General features: G+C 45.3%; 1 pseudogene; it reads right to left on the reverse strand.

Annotated features, from left to right (window-relative positions):
• Positions 1 to 1736: 1736 nt before the first annotated feature.
• Positions 1737 to 3442, reverse strand: LOC122945834 (annotated as a pseudogene).
• Positions 3443 to 9712: the final 6270 nt, after the last annotated feature.

The raw sequence follows: 9712 nt of genomic DNA on the forward strand, positions 1-9712 counted from the left end.
CTGTGCAATGATACAGATTTTGTCTATATCGCATATATCGCCGGACCGCGATATGACCAGGAGCGGCAGTGAACTTCTCACCGCTCTGCGGCTCCGCACCGCGCTGTATTGTAGTGGCCAGGGCCTAGCGTGCACACTGCGTGACCCTACTGGCTGACGCTGTGTGTGACGCCAGGTCCTGCGATGCATGCTGGGAAGAAGATGCGACACCTGCGGACTGCCGACTCACCGAGCACCCTGCAGGAAAGGTAAGTATAGAGATTCTTCTGGGGGGGGGAGAGAATCTATTCGCAAAGGATGGCCATCGGGCTGATGGCACTGGCTCTGGGGGACATATGGCAGGCAGATGGCAAATGAGGCCGATGGCACTGGCTCTGGGGGGACATATGCAGATGATGGCAAATGCCACATGGGGCTGATGGCACTGGCTCTTCTGGGAGACATATGGCAGATGATGGCAAATGCCACATGTATTTTTTGTATACATACATTAGAAAATATATCGCAATATAACGCATATCACACATGCTTCAAATTACATCGCAATATAGATTTTAGGCAATATCACCCACCCTTAACTCCATCTACCAGTTTTTTGCAAATCTTTCTTTTTCATTGGTGATATGAGTCCAAGGAACCTATATATAGCCCAAACAAAATTCAGGGCCCACCCCTGATTAGAACATGAAAACCGACCTAAAAGGAGTGGGTCAAATATATTGCAAATAATAATAGTACTAAGATGGTCCAAAAATAGCATAATTTTATTAGAAAATCACAAGACGACACATGATTGACAGAGGCCACACAAAGACAATTAATACAGGTCACAATACATACATATTAAAAACCAATATGTATAGTGACCTGTATTAATCGTCTTTGTGTGACCTCTGTCAATGATGTGTCTTCTTGTGATTTTCTAATAAAATTATGCTATTTTTGGACCATCTTAGTACTATTAGTATTATTTGTAATATATTTGACCCACTCCTTTAGGTCGGTTTTCATGATGAGTCAAATACAACAAATTGTACCACTTCTTTTTCTTTTAAATATCAGTCAAAAGGTAACAACTAACAAGAACAACAATGTTCAAATGTGGACATCACCTGATTCACCTCCCACTACCACAGGTTGACATGTTTCAAACTGTAGCGTTCTTAGGCTACTTGCAGGAATCCAGTAGGCAGTTCCGTCGCCAGTTTTTTTGGCCGGAGATAAAACTGTAGCATGCTGCGGTTTTATCTCTGTCCTGATCAGTCAAAAAGACTGCACTGAAGACATCCTGAACGGATTGCTCTCAATTCAGAATGCATGGGGATAAAACTGATCACTTCTTTTCTTGTATAGAGCCCCCGTGATGGAACTCTATGCCGGAAATGAAAAACGAAAGTGTGAAAATACCCTTAGTTGTAACCTCCTGGACATTCGAAACATGTCAACCTGTTATGGTGGGAGGTGATGTCCACAAGATGAAACCTGTGATATGAAATTAAAAATAAATACAATGCAAGTGCAACGGTAAATTTATCCAGTGCTGGAATTTATCCTTTCACATATGTGCCGAGAACCCGCCTTGGTACACAATGAGAGAATATTTAGAATTTCTTCAATACTTCCAGTTGAGAAGGAATACATTGTAGTGCAGAAAGCACAACATTTCTGCATGTTCTCCTGTTAAACGGCTTCTGTTTCTTTCGTAGATTGCTGACACGTCACTAAAAACACGCTCACTAGGTACAGAGGAGGGTGGAGAGCAAAGGTATCTTCTGGCATGAGAAGCAAGGGTTTTAAAGCGTGCCTCATTTTCTTTCCACCACTCAAGTGGATTGGCCTTTCTATTGATCACTGGTTCTTTCAAATAAAGATGAAGCTCATCATTAAGGCAGACTTTTGGTATAGTTAGAGAATCCTCTACATGAGGCCCCAATAAAAACGCTGAACATGGCATCAATTTGCCCATGTTTAAGCCTTTTTCCATGTGTTTTCCCTTTTTGGTAATTTGTATGTTTCTGTGGCATCATCATCCTGCTCTTCCAGACTAGTAGTACTAGGTTCTTTCAGACTAGTAACATCAGGCTGTTCCAGATGTGTAGTTTCTAGAACCTGCAACTCCCTTTGCATATCTTCTGTCAGCCATTCTTTTGCCTTGCTCAATACATTATCAGAAGAGAAAGCATGATGTTTGAATCGAGGATCTAAAAGACATGCCAACACTACATTTATATTCTCTTCATAGTTCAAAAAACGTTTGTTGAGGCTTTCCTTCATGACCTCCCTAAGCGTTTTAATGCCATGTGTAGTGGGCCCTTCATTCTCTTGAAGAAGCATCTTCAGCACTCACACATGGAATGACAGAGGACACACTTGAGTCGTTATGGCTAACCTCTAGGGTCACTTCATCTATTGGGAGGAGGGCCTGAATCAGATTTGCTACAATCTCCCACTGATCAGCATTAGGGCAAGAATATCCTCCATGTTCACCAGCGTAGATGCTAAGAGCTCGCTTTTGTTCCAGCATTCTTTGTAGCATATGAAGCGTGGAGTTCGACCGTGTTGGAACAGCCTGAATCAGGCTGTTTTGGGGCAGGCCAAGGTCTGACTGAATGCACCTCAGTCGGTGCTTGGCAATGAATGAATGGTGGAAATCGATTGCGCACTTCTTTAGCCTTTAGCATGGCAATTATGTCGATCACAGCTCTCTGGCTTGACAGACCATCATTTACTACAAGTTACAGGGTGTGTGCCATGCAGCCGAGATCTGACACTTCAGCAAGCTTCATTCCTTTCACCATGTTTGCTCCGCTTTCTCGAAGAACAAGCGGCACTCGATCTTTGGCTCTCCCCCATTCATCAAGCATGCCTTTAATGTCCATCCATTATCAATGAAGTGACACGCAAGACTCATTAGCGATTCTGTTGATCCAGACCAGCAGCCAGTAGTGAATGAGAGTGAATTGCCAGCGTCCTCTGGTTGTAACATTGGTTTCACTTTCTGAACCACCTTGTGATGAATCTTTGGCAGCATTTCCGTTCTGTAAAACTTTTCATTTTTCAGTGTGTACCTTGGCTCAACTATGGACATCAAGTGCTTAAAGCCAGAGTCAGACACCATTGGAAATGGCTGGTTATCCGTAACCACCATCTCTGATTGCCCTGTCCAGAAGTTGGGATCTTTCATCGGAATTTTGCCACTTTGTGTGTTTCTGAAATAGTTCTTTTATTTTTGGCTGGAGTAAAGTTGGTGTTTGAGATGATTCCCTTTCTTTTTGTGAGTCATTAAATAATTCAACATAATTAATTCTTAGATGGGTCCAAAGATTTGATGTATTCTTTGTTTTTGCAGTTGCAGATCCCATGCTCACATTGATTTTGCATGTGTTGCACATTGCCCGTCCTGGGGTGGGTTGACTAAAATAGTCCCAAACTATACTTTTATTTTTTCTTTGTGCATCCACCTGCATTGAAAGAAGAGGGTAACATGACTACTAGTGCTATTCGCCTTTTAGGAACAGTACAGATTAAGAAACAATGCGGCGTGCGCAAGAAATATGTGGAACTGAGGGGGGAGTAAACAATAAAAGCTTGTGAGGTGGAGTCACTGGAGTGTATGATGTAGTATGAGCTGAGATATATATATATATATATATCTCTATCACACTGTAACTGTATATGTATAATATAATGAGGTATATTATAAATATATACCTCACATATACAGTGTGTTAAACCTCATACACTTATTAGGCCTCATGCACACAGCTGTTTTGGTCCGCATCCGAGCCGCAGTTTTGGCAGCTCAGATGCAAACCCATTACTTTCAATGGGGCCGCAAAAGATGCAGACAGCACTCAGTGTGCTGTCCGCATCCTTTGCTCCGTTCCATGGCCCCGCAAAAAAATATATAACCTGTCCTATTATAATACATATATAACACACTGTATATGTGTTATATATGAGGTATATAACAGTATGATGGGTATATTATCAGGTATATAAGGACTCTAAGGAGTGTATGACCGTATGACTGAGGTATATGATATATAACACTATGTGTGTAATATAATGAGGTATATAAGAAGTCCTTAATACCTCATTATATTACACATATACAGTGTTTTATATCATACCTCAGTCATACACCCCTTAGAGTCCTTATATACCTGATAATAGTATACCTATCATATACCTCATATAACACATATACAGTGTGTTATATGTATTATATATACCTCATACTACATCATACACCACACACATTACAATACAATTACATACTATATAATGTGGCACTGTGTATGATGTAGCACGGTCGAGGTATAGACTACATGTACAAACACACTGTATAAGAGTATATGAGTCTGAGGTATATAAGGCGATTCAGAATCATTGTTTGCAGGTAACATGACGGCGCTCATTTATTTTTACCATGGCACAACTGTATAGAGTGTAGAGTAGACTGTAATGGCAGCCGCAGGCACTCTGGTTCTCGCCTCTGCCTAGTACACGCTGACCGCCTCCGATGACGTCAGCGTCTGCTATGGAGTTTCATTGGGCACGTTGCAGGCAGGCACGCCCACAAGCGTAGTCTCTCCTGTACTCCCGCGATAGTTGGCAGTGGCACTGGCAGCCGAAAAGACATGGCCGGACTCAGACTTCGGGCGGGCGCGTGCGGCGTAAGCATTATCGGTGGTATCGGCAGTTTAGATGGCGATACCGATAACTTGCAAAAACAGGAATAGCGGCCGATAATATCGGCCAAACCGATAAATCGGTCGATCCCTATCCTGTATGGTTTTAGACTCTTATAAAATGGTCCTACCTTACAAGGTCCACCCCCTGCGGTCGCGCAGCTCATCCTCCTCCTCTCCTTGGGGGACTCAATTCCCTAAGGAAGAGTCGAATCCTAATGAGACCCTTGTTCTGAGAGCCGCCATATTTTTCCCGACGTGAACGCCGGACTCCTCTCTAGTGCTAGCCCTCCACACACTGGCGTCCCGAATGTGCTACATCCAGATTCATCCATACCATACCCACCCGCCGCCAAGCCGGAGGCCTAAGGAGAGAAAGGAGCCGCCACAGAGAGCCCTATCTGGAGAAGCGGCATTGGTGTCCCCGCTACTGCAGCTCTTGCCTGGATGCATCTTCTCTGATAATAAAAAGGGGGGGGGGGGGGGGAACAAAGAGGAGAGGCAAGATCCCCCGACTCAACCCGGCCCTTTCCCCTTTTACAGGGATATTTGTTTAGACTTCATCCCTAAGCAGAACAAATCTCTGCTTCCCTATCCCTGGAGATTGGGGGCAGGGCGAAGCCTTTTAATCTCTCTCACTTCCTGTCCCTACAGAGATCAATACGACATCCTCCAGTGGTGCTGTCATGGAGGGACGTCCTGGAAAATTGCATTTTTTTTTTTTTTTTTTTTTACGGTGTTCACCTGAGGGGTTAGGTCATGTGATATTTGATGTGGCAACACCCAATATGTATACTTTTTTAAATGTATTTAAATTTTACGGCATTCAGGTGACTGGGTGGATCGTGTGATATTTTTATAGAGCAGGTAGTTATGGACGCAGCAATACCCAATAGGTCTTTCTTTTTTCAATTTTTATTTACAACTAGCTGATGACCCGGCGTTGCTGGGGTATTTATTGCAAATTTATATAATTTTTAACCAATTACAAATGTGCATATATTGGAAAAAGTTAATTTTTTTTTTATTTTTAACTTTTTGGACTCAGACTCACTTTGTTCTTGAAGATTTAGTGGGTCTGATGGTTCTACAATACACTGTATAGTGTACCGCAGTGTATTTCATTCATCGTAAGCCTGATCAGACTGCTGCCTCTGGCAGGACTCTGTGAGGCTTACTTAGGGTCCATTCACACGTCCGTTGCTTCTTTCCTGATCTGTTCCGTTTTTTGCTGAACAGATCTGGACCAGATCTGGACCCATTCATTTTCAATGGGTCCTGAAAAAAAATCTGACATTGTGCTGTCGGTTTTTTTTCAGGACCCATTGAAAATGAATGGGTCCAGATCTGGTCAGCAAAAAACTGAACAGATCAGGAAACAAACAACGGACGTGTGAATGGACCCTTACATACCATGGCAAGCCTGGATGCCAGTGTGTGGTGTCCAGTTGCCATGGTAACCTTCGGACGCTGCCACAGCAGGGCGTGTGATGGGAGGGGGGAGCTCCCTCTGTTATGAGGATTCTGGATACTGACAGCAGTGCAGCACCAGAAATTGGGGGGGGGGGGGGGGGAACGACTCCTTCCATACAGCAGCATGGAAGGGGTTAAATAGCAGACACCCACTGATGTCAGCTGTAACGGCTGACAATCTACTAAACCGCTCGGTCATCATGATGAATTGCGGGGGAGAGGAGGGATGTGGGTGTGTGGGAGGGGGTGGGAAGGGGTGTCAGGCCACTGAATATTAACTTCTCCCTCTTGGTCATCCTGAAAAGTGGGGGGTGGGGGGGGGGGGGCATCGGGGCGAACGGCTCAATACTCACTGAGGGGATCGGACCCACACTGCGATGTCGAACTACTATTATGTCACACATGCTGGAAGTTGTAGTTTCACCAAGTTTTGCCGTTGTTATAGCACAGCCAGTGAAGTGTGAACCGCTCCTCCTGTCAGACCGCTGGCTGGATACTGCTTTACTGGTCTGTGTCACCAGCCTGCACACAATGTACTCTCCCTTTGTTTAACTTATGCCCGCCTCTGATTAGTCGGTAGAGTTGATGTAGTTCTCAACCCTGGCCGTTACTGCTTTACTAGTCTGTCACACCAGCCGGCACACAAAGTAAGCAATCCCCTCCCATTCTGTAACTTGAGCTCGCCTCTGATTAGTCAAGTAGAGTTGTCTGGCCTTCTGTTCTCAACCCTGGCTGTGATTCGTAAGGACTCACTTCCAAACAGACTTCTCTTCCCAGACAACGGCACCTGTGATCAGTTGTTATGGAAACCTGGTGTAGGACCTGCGAGCTACTACTGGCTGATAAGGAACATGTGACCGTGGGTATGGCAGTTAGGATTTAAGTGAAGGGCAGCAGGTCACTTTTTAGGACCATCTCTGGAACGGTACGTCCTAGAGAGCAGAAACCACCACAAGATTTATTTGCTGGTAGCAAGGGATGTGTATACCAAGTTTCGTTGAAATGGATGGCTGCGTTTGAGTTTTCGCGTAACACATATATACATCTCTCGCATATGCGCATATATATATATATATATATATATATATATATATATACACACACACACACACACACACACACACACATACACACACACACACACACACACATACATATATATACATACCACAGGTAAATCCAGACATAATCAATGCTAACCATGTTTACATTTTTCCTCTTACTCCTGCTACTTTACCACAACCTCCTGAAATACCCCCACATCCATTCACCCAGCAAGGCACTATTCATCTCTTCTTCCATCTTACCTTCTCATCTGACCACTTGCACAAACCTGTTTGCAAACAAACACTTCCTTCCCAAACACACACAGACACCTCATGCCCTCTCCTATTCTCATCTATTAACACTTTCTCTGCTTCTCCTTACTGCTGGTGATATCTCCAAATCCAGGACCCCCTCAGCAAATCCCCACTATCACCTCCATGTCCCACTACAAATCTCCTTCTGCAAAATTCTGCAACCCCTTAAACCTAGTTACCATTCCTCTGCCCCCTGCCCCTTTGGTTCCTCTTGCAGGATCACTATTGAACGCGCGCTCTGTCCGTAACAAACTGTCGTACATTCATGAACTGTTCATCTCTTAAAACCTTTCCTTTCTGGGTCTCACAGAAACATGGCTGACACCCTCAGACACCTCCTCCCCTGCTGCACTCTCTTATAGTGGATTTCAATTCACTCACACCCCCCGCCCCGGCTGCAAACATGGTGGAGGAGTTGGTCTTCTCCTATCAGACACCTGCTCCTACAGCCCAACTCCACTGCCACCCTCCATTACACTCACCTCATTTGAAGTACACTCTGTTCGCATCTACTCTCCCTCCAACCTTCAAGTAGCAGTCATTTACCACCCTCCAGGCCCAGCCACCATATATTTCTTGACCACTAACACCTGGCTACTACACTTTCTTTCTGCCGACATCCCCACTATCATCATGGGTGACTTCAACATCCCTGTTGACACCTGCCACCTCTAAACTCCTGTCGCTCTCTTCCTCCTTTGGCCTATCACAGTGGTCTTCAGCTCCCACCCACAGAGATGGTCACACTCTGGATCTGATCTTTACCCGCTTTTGCTCCCCATCTAACTCGCCTCTCCCCCTATCCGACCACAACCTACTCACCTTCTCTTCACTGGTCTCTTCTGTAGCCCCCCCGGTCCACACACCAGCACACCCCCGCAGGAACCTTAAACATCTCGACTTTCACTTGCTTTCTGACTCTCTTCTCCCACTCTCTACCATCTGTTGCCTCCAAGACCCAGAAGCTGCTACCACCCTATAACACACCACAATAAGTACAGCTCTAGACACTGTTGCCCCCCTCACACATAAAATCTGGAAAAATCAGACAACCCTGGCACACCAACCTGACCAAGAAACTCAGACAAGCTTCCAGGGCTGCTGAGCGGCAATGGAAAAAATCCCCTTCTAAAGATCATTTCACTGCATACAAGCAATCCCTTCTCATATTCAAATCCTCACTCGCTGATGCAAAACAGGCCTACTTCTCATCTCTCATATCTTCCTCGTCACACAGCCTTAAACAACTTTTTAGCACTTTTAACTCCCTTCTCCGCCCCCCAGCGTCCCCACCCTCTCCTCTCAGCTTAGGACTTTGCCAAATATTTCAAACAAAAGATAGTCCACATCAGAGAAAGCTTTACTACAGAGTCCCCACAGACCCTCTACACAACAGCTCGGTCCTCTCCCCCCAAAACCCGCTTCTCCACCATTACAGAAGAAAAAATCTCCACTTTACTCTCCCGATCACATCTCACCACCTGTGCACTTGACCCGATCCCATCCCACCTCATCCCTAACCTCACCGCAGTGTTTATCCCAGCCCTAACTCATCTCTTCAATCTATCACTAAACTCTGGTGTCTTCCCCTCTGCTTTTAAACATGCTACCATTACACCCATCCTTAAAAAGCCTTCACTTGACCCATCTTCCTTGTCCAGTTATCGCCCCATATCACTTCTTCCATATGCCTCAAAGCTACTTGAACAACATGTCCATTCAGAACTGTCCTCCCACCTCTCCTCCTGCTCCCTCTTTCACCGCCTACAATCTGGCTTCCGAACTCACCACTCGACCGAGACTGCCCTTACCAAAGTCACCAATGACCTACTGACAGCCAAAACCAAGAAACAATACTCGGTCCTCCTTCTCCTTGACCTGTCCTCTGCCTTCGACACTGTTGACCACTCCCTTCTGTTGCAAACTCATCTCTTGGCATCACTGACCTGGCTCTCCTGGATCACATCATACCTCACAGACCAGACGTTTAGCGTCTCCCACTCCCGCACCACCTCCTCGTCTCATGCCCTCTCTGTTGGTGTCCCGCAAGGCTCTGTCCTAGGACCCCTGCTCTTCTCGATCTACACTTTTGGCCTGGAACAGCTCATAGAGTCCCATGGCTTCCAGTATCACTCCTATGCTGATGACACACAAATCTACCTCTCTGGTCCAGACATCACCACC

This window comes from Bufo gargarizans, chromosome 8, assembly GCF_014858855.1.
Source record: "Bufo gargarizans isolate SCDJY-AF-19 chromosome 8, ASM1485885v1, whole genome shotgun sequence".
NCBI lineage: Eukaryota > Metazoa > Chordata > Amphibia > Anura > Bufonidae > Bufo > Bufo gargarizans.